Genomic DNA, 12,385 nt, shown 5'->3' with positions numbered 1-12,385 from the left:
TGGACAAGAAAGTCCCTCTGAACTCTGAAGAGATCTAGAAACATCTACTGTGGCAACTTGTCACTGAAGGTCTGGAGGTAACTGATGACCTCTGTCTGACTTCAACCTGCAATCTGGAGTTAAGTAGGGTCAATGAGAAGGTCACATGGGTGTTGTGTCCTGTGGTAAGAGGACTCAAGATAAGAGTCTGAATTATTGTGGAGACTCCCCGTTCCCCTGCCGGCCACCTCAAGGCCTATCCAGAGGGATATCCAGAGGGGTGGCCAGAGGGACTTCACTTTGAGGACTCTGAGAACAGTCATCCTAGTGTCCTTTAATTCTGGTGCTAAGCAGGAAGGGGAACTGACAGGTCCATTTTTCAGATAGGGAAAACAGAGGCCCTGAGAGGTGAGTATCTTCTGTTGGATGCCCAGGTGCTCTGCTAAATATCTATGCACAGTTATCTATGATGAAGCCCACAGAACCCTCCTGCTGTTGGAGACAGGAGAGGAAACTGTGAGTGCGGGCACAGTTGGGGAAGCCACAGGATACCCTTTCCTGAGCCTGAGAAGATCAAAGCGCAGTCAGATTCCAAGGATAAGGTGAGCTACCTCAGCCCTTCTATGCTTCGGGTCATGCTAGCTTCCTAGATCTCTTAGCCTGTCCTGAGTGCTACCTCCAGGGAACAGCACCCTTAGAAATACTTAACTGGAGTGGCAGGCCTACCTTCCTGTGGGTCAGGTGCAGGGCTCACTAGCACATGTAAAGGGGACAGCTGGGCCTCATCCCTCTAGCCCAACACCCATAGGATCCACTAACATTCACACACTGCATCCTTTGTGCCAAGCACACTGACTAGTCACATACAAGTGTGTACAACCCACAAGAACACAGCCTCATTTAACACTGATTCAACATGGAAATGTCCTTTACTTCTCTATATGAACACATACAGTCAGACACACAAACACTTGCAAATGACCCATCTTCTACATCTCTTCTCGAGCACATGCCCCCGGTAACAGGCCTAGCCACTTCACCCCCAGATGTATGTGCTGCCCTGCACACCATGAGCCTTTCAAGTCCCACTGAGGGACTTTAAACTCCCAAGAGGGCAGAGGCCCCACCCAGAACCTGTTCTTTGTTCATTCACGCATTCAAAACCATACTTGCCTGCATTTTCCCACCCAGATGCTGAACACACAAACGTGATAGGAGTTACAGCTACAGACTTGAAGTTCATGGTTCCTGCACAAACCCAGGGGGTACTGAATGTTAGTAATAGGCAGAGTACCTGGTGGGAGTCACAGGTCTCTATAAGCATAAGCATGGCATCCAGGGTCCCCAGAAGAATGTGGGAGACACAATGGGTGGGTTACACTTTACTGGGGAGGCACAGCATGCTGCCACAGTTCTCAAGCTCCAGGTCATCGGAACAGGGGACATCAAATTTCAGATAACAGGACCCAGGATCACGGAGGTGTTGAGGGAAGCTAGCCTGAGCAGGCCTTCATAGGGGCGGGATTCCAACTAGGTAAGAGTTCATGGGGGCACTCCTGTAGGTGGGAGACCCCCACAAACTGGGAAGAAACCCCAGGGGTTGCCACTGGAGAAGAGAAATTTTTACCTAGGTCATTCATTAAAGACCTTTCTGGAGAGAGTCCAGCATAAAAAGCTGAGAGGATTACCAGCCCCTGATCAGCTTGGTCCTGCCTGGTGAGTCTTGATTCTAGGTCAGGTGGGTAGGCAGGAGGGATGTGGCAGTGGTATTTCTTGTGTACCCTAAGCGGTCTGCCTGCTTCCCGTTGGGCCTCTGGGTGTTAGCAGAACCAGGAAGGAGATAGATCCTATGCTATGCCTAAAAGGGAGGCAAGTGGAAGGGTCCTTGCTCCTTCCCACATCCTGACGACTTCTGGAAGCCTCTTTGGCCCCCAGTTACCTCCCAAGTCACTAGAAACCCAGTGGTCATGGCTGTGCGCAGCCTAGTGGGTTGGGCAGGGATTTTATGTGTCGGGTGCTGACTTCTGCAGAGAATTCCCTGGGACTGCCTGAGAATACTAGAGGACTGTGGCTGGTAAATAAAAAGCACACGTGCCCAAAGTATCCTCAACTCCCACAGAGAAACCTTTTCCCTGCAAATACTGAGGAAGCCTTGAGTTCACGGTGAAGGCCTGGGGGACCCCTAGGCAAGTAAGGCACCCAGGTTTCTCAGGTTACATGGAAGATGGGAATGCTGCGTGGGAATTCACGCATTGTTCTTGGCGGTGCTAAGCAAACCAACCATCTCAGAGGGGGACAAAAGAGGATGTATGACTAGGCATTGAGTGTGGCATTGAGTGTGGTAGGTGACTAAGAGACCTCCTGTGGGGAGCAGGATGATGCACCCCCAGAGGAGCAGGCCCTGCACAAATACAGAGACTTGTTACAGACTTAGAAGGACTGACCAAGTTCCCACTCAAAAATCCACCCTCTTTAGTGGTACAGGGTAACAAGCTGTGTTAATACCACAAAGCTTGGCTTACAGACCCTCTGCCTAGATATCCAGGGGCTTCCAGACCTTGATGGGCCACAAACAGATCTCAAAAGGATGGTTCTGTGCCAAGTGCCAGAGGTCTTAGGAGCCCAAGGTGTAGACTCCTAGCTCAGGCCTCAGGAAGGAAATGAAAGTGGCTGCCAGCACTTGCGTACTTCCTCCACAGCTGGGACATGAGCTGGGGCTTCCCACTAGTCAACAGTGTCAGCCCTGCGGCTTTATACCAGGATCTTAGGCAAAAGCATACAGTCACTCTCCCCCACACCATCTCAGCCTGTCCAGCTATGGTGGCCGTTCAGAAGGAAGGGATGGCACCTCTACAGGGCACAGACAAGATGCTGCTTGCAGTACACAACAGAAAAACGAGGCCCAGAGAAGGCTGTGGGCAAGGCAAATTGAGAAAGAACACCATCTCTCAGGCATGGGACCAGCCGCTTTTGGAACTATAGAAGAGATCTGAGTCAAGCTGTCATTTACTGGGCAGCTACTCTATTCCAGACCCAGAGCTAAGTGCTCCACAACCCCATGGCCCACAACCTGCCAGCCAGGCTGCACAGCTGTTTTATTGATCAGAAACAAAAATGCTTGATGTTAAGTGACTTACCAAAAGTCACCCAGGAAACTACAGATGTGGGTTTCATAATTACTTCTTAACATGGCTTGGGAAAACCCTGGGTGACCCTGTGTGCAGCAGGTTGGTGGCGGCAGTGATGGTAGTAGAGATGGGGGTGGGCGTAGGGCAAGCAGGTTCTACCTTGTGAGTCCATCCGAGGCAGATTCTACCTCCTGTAGACCTCAAAGACCTCTTCAAGAGCTCTCAGTGACTTTCAGCATCACAGTGCCCAGCAGAACTCCCTGCCTTTCTGAGCTGTTGTTCCTACGCCATTCAGTATGGTACCCACCAAGAACTTCAAAGACTGAGGAACTGAAAATCCGAAATTATCTAATTTTAACTAATACATTTAAATAAGTACACGTACGTATTTAAATAAGTACGGTGCCTGAGGCCAGCCGGGGCTAGAGAGTAAAGCACTGCCTCAAAAAAGTAATCCCTGAATTAAAAAACAAAGCACAACTAATAGGCATAGGCAGCTAATGATAATTACATGGGGTGTGTGTAATAAATCTTGGAAGGCGAGGACCCCAAGAAAGCCAAAGACTCCTTACAGTGTATACCACACTGGTATCCTGGCACCCTGACCTTAGGTCAAGAACCCAGATATATGTACATATATTCTCCATATATAGTGAGTCCACTAATTTTCTTTGTTTTGTTTTGTTTTCAGACAAGGTCCCTGTTAACCTAGACCAGCATCAAAGTCACGGCAGTCCTTTGGCCACTGCAGGATTTCAGGCCTCTCAATTATTCTCTGCATGACCACCTCTGTCATCACCAGCCTGTGCCCTGGGTCCCTAGGCTGATCACGTAGCACATCTATGAGGCACCAAGCATAGACAACCCTCATGCATAACTTGTCTCCCCTCACCGTCAAGCAAGGGGAGACCCTGTGGGTGTGTGATCACAGGCTGATATGTCTAACCTTTTGGCATTGTGACACAACCCTGTCGTTAGAAAGTTTTCACACACACACACACACACACACACACACACACACGAATGACTCTGAAGGCTTTAAGTACGGTTTTCTGCTGCATGCAACTGTGTGTGCTGGGGACTAGAGGGAGCTTCCTGGGTGGTGGCATTTGATCCACCTCGACCCAGCAGAACTGAGAGGAGATGAAAGAAGGTCCCAGCTCTGGTCTGATCCTCGCAGAGCAGAAGGTGTCAAGTGTCGCTCTGCATCCCATGGACCTGGTCCTCTGCTTACTATGTGTCAATTACCAATAAGCAGAACACCAAGTGCAGCAGCTTAGCTTGTGAGTGGAGGTCGTGGATTCAGCTTCCAGCATTGCAAAGAGAAGAAAAAGGAATAGGGAGAGGTGGGAGGGAAGGAGGAAGGAAGGAGAGGAGTGAGCGAGGAAGAGAGGAATAAGGAAGGGATTGAAGCAGAAAGGAAAGGGACCGGGAGAGGAAGGAAGAGAGGTAGAGGGGGAAGGACGAAAGGGAAGAAGAAGGAAAAGCAGGCAGGCCTTGGGGGCTGCTCCTTATTCTTTGAAAGACACCCCTCCCCCCATTTTTCAAATGAATAAGTAAGAAAAAAGTCCATGTTACCTGGTGATTCCACTAATCGGATGACAAACTCTTGGGAGACAGACAAGGTCCTATAAGTCATGAGGTGCCTTAGGCTCTGACCCTAGGGACAGGGATTATATCCTGGGCCACACAGGGTGTGAAAAGCCCTGGAAGTGTTCTCTTTCACCTATCGCCCGCAGCCCCAGTCTCCAGGAAATGCCCTCATTGGATTAGAATTTCGCAGACCTTCCAGGCAGGTCTGCACGTCTAAGAACAGGACCTATATTCTTACCCCCCCCCCCCACTCCTGTCCCCTCTCCAGGAGAGTGCAGAGAGCTGCCTGGGAGATCTAGATGGACAAGTTCCAGCAAGTTTCCAAAGCTCTGGGGGCGGCAGAGCGCTGCTTTTGACCCACACCATGACAACTGCAAAAACAGGGAGAGCTTCCACTTTGTCAGCAGAAGCGAAGACATCCCCACTGCAGGATGCGAACCTCCCCTCTTCCAAGCAGATTCACACCTGCAGCTCAGCAGCACCCTTGCTTCTGGCAACCGTAGTTCCAGGGGAATCAAGTGTGCTCTGGGTGACAGCTTCAGCAATGAACCACTTAGCCTCCACTGGAGCTTCTGGCCCACCTACCGCCCCTTCTGCTCCAGCACCACACCTCAAGACACAACCAGCCACGTGACATTGAGCCTCCCGCTCACTCATTTCTGGGAAACTTAAGACCAATCCAGTCCCAAAGTCACCATTTCCTCCTCCCTGCCACAGCACCAGCGCACAGACAAGACAGAGAAGTGCTCTCAGAACCCCCAGGCCCGCCCCACCCCAAGGTGACTTGCCAGAGGTCACACACTAACTGTAGAACTGGCTACAGATACTATTATTGGAAGGCTGGGCCTGAGGAATTTTGTTATCCAGAACAGTGTCTGAAGTATGTGGGGAGCTCATTCCAGCTAAAAGCAATCGTGGAGGGGCCCCAGGCTCAGAGGCAGGGCTGTCCTGGACAAGCCTCCTCCTCTCCTCGCAGCCCCCAGTTCTATTTGGTATGGACCAAATACAGGAGGCAGCACTGGTTGTTGACCCAGGCTAGGTCCTCCCTCTGCCACAAGGCTATAGAAAACTTACAGGCTCATAGATGGCTCGGGAGAAGCCCAGAGTGGGTTTCTGGCAGAAGTCAGGGACACAGTTGGGCTACTGTGAGATATAAACTGAACCCCTTAAACTGCCTGGGTGACCACTGACAGACAAGTCTAGTCCCCAGATCCTTACATACTGCTGATGGGCAGCGCTCCATGAATCCCCCTGGAGGGGCCCACATCCAGTGAGAGGTAGGACAATTAGGGGTCTTGTTAACAGGGCTGCAACCCGAGCGTGCAAACAAAGCCCTTGCCATCCTTCCTACTCCCCTAGATGGGTCTGGAAAACTCCCTTTTCAGGTGTGCAGAAAGGCACCCCTTCAGCTAGTCCAGGGCCTGAGAACATAGACACACCTAACCGCTGGGAGGTGGGGGGCTCAGGACACAGGGACAAGGCTGCAGGCCACCAGGGTACTTTGTCTGACTGAAGCAAGAAAGAAAGCAGCGGGGCTCGGTCGAATTGTTAGCCTCCAGCTCTCAGTGAGGAACCCATGAAGACCAGGTGAGGGAGGACCCTTACTCCATTCCAGGCCTGCCCTGCTATGACCTTGGTCCCTTGTCCCTGGGCAGTGGCTCCTGTCTGTCCTTTCCAGGCTAGAGGTGGTTACTGCTCAGGAGTTACTTGGGAAGCTGGATGTGCTTGGAGGGTGGGGGCCTTGTTTTTCCCTGAGCATGGTCCCCTGGGAGGCGGCTGCTGTTTGAAGGCCCTGGAGAGTTTCCCAGGCAGCTGAGGCTTCTGGGGAGTGCCAGGGCAAGCATAGCCCAGTGGGTATGCTATGATACCAGGAGTAGCAGGCCCTGGTGAAGGACAGCAAGGGGCATGCTGGCCCATTTGCCAGGTGCCCCCCCCTCCCTCTAGGGGCCTCTGCAGGCTCTTCTCCCTCTGTTGTGGCTCCAAGCATTCAGGCTACCTGCCCAGTGATGAGTCCCTTCTCTTGTGGAGAAGTTGGCCTCTCCTGGGGGACCAAAGCCACATCCAGCAAGGTAAACATCTCCTGGGCCCAGAGTACCTTTCCCTCCCCTTCCAGCCCCCTCCAGCTCAAAACTGCCTGTTACAAGGACCGCCTGATTGATAGATGACTTCACAGAGCCTGACGCCTTGCCGGCACCATGACAGTCCTCAGGGAGGTCTGAGGCTGCTCCTGGGACCGCTGCCCATCCGTGCCCCCTGGCTGACCTCTGTTATACAGCAGAGTGTTGGTGACCCAGGACTCACACCCTCCAGCAAAATTTAACCCCAGTGTTAACTGGGAGCACTGGCTAGTCTCTGCCTGCCCCACACAGGGGCCACCATGACTCAAAACGTTAAGAACATAGAAAGGCCTATCTAACACACTGGCACTGTCACAGGGTGGGCTCATCTCGTTTGCTAAGTCCCCACCCAGCATTCCCACTGGAACTTCCTGCCACTAGAAAGCTGTTTTTATAATCCAAGCTACCCAGTAAAGTGGCCACTAGCTCTGAGTGCCTATGGAACATCTGAAGCGAAGCTAGTGCCAGCAAGACAATGATTTGAGCTAGCTCAATATACAGTGCTTGCCTGGTGTGGACAAAACACTGTGTTAAGGACTGGTGACAAATCAAACTGGGCCTGGTGACGTATGTCTACAGAACACCCAAGAGGAAAACAGAAGAACTAAACAAATATTACTTTTATTCTTCAGTCAGTTTAACCTTAAAAGCAGCCATATGTGTGGTTAGCGCGGCTACCATACTGGATGGTAGTTTTCCACTGAGCTCAGCAGCCATCCCTCTTGGGGGTGACCCAGCAAAGGCCACTCAGGAAGACCTGAGGCTGGACTCCTAGGAACATGGGTCTTAGTCTGAGCACCTAACCTTAGCCTAGTGACTCATCTTAGACCTCCTAGGATCTGAATATGGCTGGGTGTTCACTAGGTGCTGACAGGTCTGCAAGTACTCTTCCAATCCTGCTGTGGGCTCTGCACGTTCATACACTCGCTCAGCAGCCACTGAGTATTCATCTACTTATTGCCAAGCATTGTGATGGGCAGTGGAGTGTAAGGAACCATGGTTCCTGTCTTTAAGAAGCTTCATCATGAATTCAAGGCATTGCTCCAGTAGGAGTTATGCTGGGTTTCTTCCACTCCCTACTGGCCTGGACTGACACATTATTCCCCCACAGCTGATATGGGACTTCTTTCTGGAGTGCATGGGGCTGTGAGGGCAAGCGCTCATGGCTGAAGGAGGCTGTGCAGTGGAGAGCAAGAGCAAGCAGCATTAGGAAGCAGGCCTCAAACTCTGTGCAGGCGGTTGCTTCCGGTACAGTGTCAGATTCTCACCAAAGCTTCACTGTTTGGTGGTTTCTCACTAAGGAAGTCTAGGGTAAAAATAGCCCTGAAGGGACTCCATTCCAGCTACTTACAGGGTAGTCACTGCCTGATTAAGACATTTAAAAAAGGAGGAACAGACTTACTATAAACCATATAGACCTTAAATCTCAATACACTGTGCAGTGGGAGATGAGCTTTGGATCCAGAGCCCCTGACATGGAGAAGTCTCTCACACCACTCCGGTTTCCTGGTGACAAGGCTGTGTTCACTCACTCCTTGGCCCGCTTTCTGGCCTATTCTCAAGGATGGACTATTGAGAAACACTGGTACCAACACTTTGGCAGTTGTCTCACAAAACCTCCCTCAGAAGAACCACCTGCTATGTCCAGGCCCATTGGCAGATAAGCATGATGGTCAAGGGCAGGGCACCGTGACCCCCACTGTAACCCCTGATGCCCTGATGCTGCCCTGAAGCCCATCTAAGGAATACTGTCTGCCCTCCTCTTCTTACTGCAGCTGGCTTCCAGGGGAACCAGGAACTGGGACTTATCTATGTCCTGGGCATCAAATTAAAGCCATATCCTGGGGACCTCTGGCAGCTGCTTCTCAGCTCCTGTAGTGTTCTGAGAAACCTCTCTGCAAGGTCTTGTAGAAGATCTTCAGTCAGATGCCAGCCACCCCTACCCACCACAGAAAGACCCTTCTAGTGCAGACATATTCTCCTTTGCCACCTCTACCTACCACCACCACTAGCAGCAGCAGGGGCAGCTTTTCCAGCAAACACTTGTCAGAAGTCTGCTTGCTGTGCACCCTTCACCTCTGGGAAGGGAGTCCTGTAGCGATGGGAGTCCCCAGCTGTCTTCAGCATTAAGGATTCATTCTGATAAACGAGTAGTTTTAAGTTAAAACCCTTAGCCACTGCCTTCACCAAAGGCTTCTGGACTAATTCTTATTTTTGAAAAGGGAACCTACCAGGGATGGAGCCTTGTAAAATGTCTGCTGGAGAACCAACACTTCACCTTTAGGAAAGAGTCGTGGGGAGCACTCTTTTTGGTCCCCCACTTATCCTATCCTCCAGAGGAGGAAGCAAGGTCTCCTCTGTGGGTGCACAAAATGGGCCTTGTGCACGCTAAAGCCACTCTCATGGCCAAGCCTCAGGCTGACACCATGCAGCACACGGTGCTACCCACAATGCACCGGCTCTCCTCTGTCACACACATGCACGCACACTCACCCCCGCGCCCGGAGGGAGCCAGGGCCCGGCCCGCCGGCGCCCTGCGCCGACCCCTCCAGCCCCACACTCACCTAGAAGTTGTACAGCCCGCGGTCCCGCCCTGGCGCGCCGAGAGGCTGGAGTCCAGCCCGCGGCGACCGCAGTGAGCTACTCCGGGCAGGGATCAGCCGGCGCCGAACAAAGGCTGCGAGCAGGCAGCGGGCGCCGCCTGCATCCCCGCTCCGCGCCGGGGCGGCAGCGGCGGCGGCGGCGCGGGGGCCCCGGGCAGCAACGGCGCCCGCTCGCTCCGCGCTGCCCGCTTCGAGGGCGCTCCGACTCCCGCGCTCCCGCTCACTGCCGCCCGCCACCGCCGCCGCTGTCCGGCTACCGCACCGCACACATCAATTATTCATCGCCCGTCTCCAGCTTCCCGGGCGAAGCCAATCACAGGCAGAGGCTCCGCTAATGGGGCCGCCGCCGCCGAGGAAGCAGCCAGCCGCGCGCCCGGGCGCAAGCGACAGCCCTCCGGGGACGGGGATGGGGACCGGGGGCGCGCGGGGGGGCGGGGACGCACCGGGCGCGCAGGAGAAACTTCCCACGGCCCGTCGCGCTGCGCCGCGCTCCTGGACCCCGCAGGCGTGACCACCCAGTCTGCGTGCCGCCGCGTGGGGCCGGGGGCTCGGAGGAAGCCGGGCGCGCCGCGGCGGCGCGGGGTGGGGGGAGGAGGGGAGAGAGGAGGAGCGCGGGAGGACGATGAAAGGCGAGCGGCCTTGCCTTGGCGTCTCGGGGGAGCCCTCCCCGCCCCGCGAGCCTCGAGCCCGCACCCCCGCCCCGCAGCCCGCACTCACTCGCGTGCGCAGCCCGCCGGCCCAGCCACTTCACCGCGAGGGAACGCTAGTGACTGGGAATCGGAGGCAGCTCACATTTCAAACTTGGCAGGGGTGGTGCTGGTGCACGCCGCCGCCTGAGAGAACGCACGACCCGACGAGTGGCGCTCCAGCCTCCGGGCGGGGGCGGCGACCGGGCCCCTCTCCCTCCCCCGCCTTCGCAATTAATTGGAAGCAACACTTGTACGAGTGGGGCTTCTGGAGCGCTGTCGCCCGAGGGGACCTCCGGGAAGGCGCTGGCGGTGGGTGACTTCGGGTGCCTCTCGCCCCCGCCGGGGAATCTTCCCAAGTGGTCATGCTAATGAGGGTCCGCGGCGAGGCCCGGGTGGGGGAAGGGGCGGGGCAGGCTGGGGACGTCCAGTTGCAACCTGGGTTTAAAAGGTTTTCTGAACAGGTTAGTGGGGGTGGAGGAGGTCTGATAGCTTGGCAACTTACTCCCCCGGCACAGGGGTCTCTATCGCCCCTGGGATTTCCCGAACGCGGGGCCCAGGGTAGGGTGAACTGGCGCATGTAAGCTCTGGTCACCGACTTCGGGGAGTTCCTGTGCCGGGCAGCTGTAGGGAAGCCGGGGGCGGCTGCTGTGCACAGCCCCGCCCCCGCTCCTGAAGCAGCCGCCTTTCTGACACTGCATCCTGTGGTGGCCGCGGCCTCTTCCAGCCAGTCAGTAGCTAGGGTTTCTGGCTTTCCGCATCAGCTTGCCCTTCCCACTCCTCTGCCCCTTAGGCACCCCTGGAAACCCATTAGCTGCACCGCCTAAAAAGATAAGCTCCCCTCCCTCCTTCGAGGGCTCTAACCACCTAGATCACTGCTAGGGAGAAACTGTTTTATAGCCCCCTTGGTTCCGCCCACTCGCCAGTGAAAGTTGTTTGAATGAGCTCCTAACTGCCCCAATTAGGAAAGTAGGAAAGGCTGGTCACTCACCCCCAAGAAAGGCAGCCAAAAGCGGCTTTTAAATTCTCTGCATCTGGACACTGATCTCGTCGGCATGGGGAATTGACGCCCTTTGCCTTTGAGAGTCGTTCTTATGGCACAAGTCCCTTCAGTATGAGCTCTCGACTTGCCCCTAAGCATTTCTGCTTGACTTGCTGCCTGCCACGGAAGTGGCAAGACAAATCACTTATCTAGATATTATGCTCTTGCTCCTTGTTTGACACAAGTCGTTAGCAGGCTCTAATCCCACCCACTGCCACTTGAAATATCACTTTCAGGATGGCATTTGGAAATGCAGTTGTCATAGGCTTTCTCTCCCAGGAGCTGGTTAAATAGATTAATTCCTACTTCATAACTGGCTTTCTTTTTGCACAAGGACCAGCTTCTGCAAGTGAGATTAATTGGCATCTCCTTATTGGAGGGCCATCCTCAGGGCAGTGAGGGAATGGACTTCTCTCTGTTGTGCACATATTTCAGGTGGGGCTCACTCTCATCTCCTCCTGTGTTGAGATGGTTTCTTTGTGGATATTCACTTACTCACTGGGATATTTACTGAGACTCCCCCCTCCACACAGCCCCATAGAGAATTGGGGCTCAAAGACTCTCCCTCCCATCGTTCCCACTACTCAGCATAGCCAGCAGGTAGGGCCCACTTTGGCCCACATTGCAGAAGCAAGCATGAAGACATACATCCCTAAGATTTACTTCCTTTGCAGTGTTAGGCTGACTTAGTCTTAATTAACCAGAATCCAAACACTAAAGCTCCTAAATAGCCAGACACCCCCCCCCCCATCCTCCTAAAGTTTTGTACAAGGTCAGTTTACAATTCTCAATTGATTCTTAGGGCCTTTTCAGCTGCCAAGGGCATACACATTTGGCAGCAGAATACACTAACTTTAAACAGATAACCCCAGCACAGGAGAGATGGTTCAGAGGTTAAAAGCTTTACTGCTCTTGTAGAGACCTGCGTTCTGTTCTCAGCACCCATGTGGCAGCCCACAAGCATCTCTAAGTCCAGTTTTAGGAGCATTGGAGCCCTCTTGTGGCCTCCAAGGGCACCAGGCACACAAGCGGAACAGACGAACACGTTGGCAAAACCACTCATACGTAATACATATATAAATGAAACAATATTTTAAAGAAAGGTCGTTTCTGCAGGTTGAGTGAGAATTCGGAACTGAGCAAAATTTACACCTTAGAGACGGGGATGTGGTGGTGGCAATCCTCTAGAAACCATAATGACACAGTCCCGCCATTGTTTTGCCTCCAGGCCCTATCT

At 53.6% G+C, this 12,385-nt stretch overlaps 1 protein-coding gene across 6 annotated transcripts in view; it reads right to left on the bottom strand.

The window, feature by feature from the left end:
• The window catches only part of Zmiz1 (zinc finger MIZ-type containing 1), a 202,740-nt gene that overhangs the window by 52,194 nt on the left and 138,161 nt on the right, over positions 1-12,385 (bottom strand). The window contains exon 1 of one of the 6 annotated variants that reach the window (XM_087906216.1): positions 10,138-10,255. The exons of 4 other annotated variants lie outside the window; for them this stretch is intronic. The gene's annotated coding sequence lies outside the window, so the exon portion shown is untranslated. Of the gene's footprint in view, positions 1-9,381; positions 9,518-10,137; positions 10,256-12,385 lie in introns of those variants that run through there. One more of the 6 variants, XM_087906215.1, reaches the window with a different exon arrangement.

The sequence above is a fragment of the Myodes glareolus genome, chromosome 5 (assembly GCF_982192425.1).
Source record: "Myodes glareolus chromosome 5, mMyoGla1.1, whole genome shotgun sequence".
Classification (NCBI taxonomy): Eukaryota; Metazoa; Chordata; class Mammalia; order Rodentia; family Cricetidae; genus Myodes; species Myodes glareolus.
The sequence above is the reverse complement of the archived record's forward strand: the minus strand, read 5'-3'. Positions and strand labels throughout refer to the sequence as shown.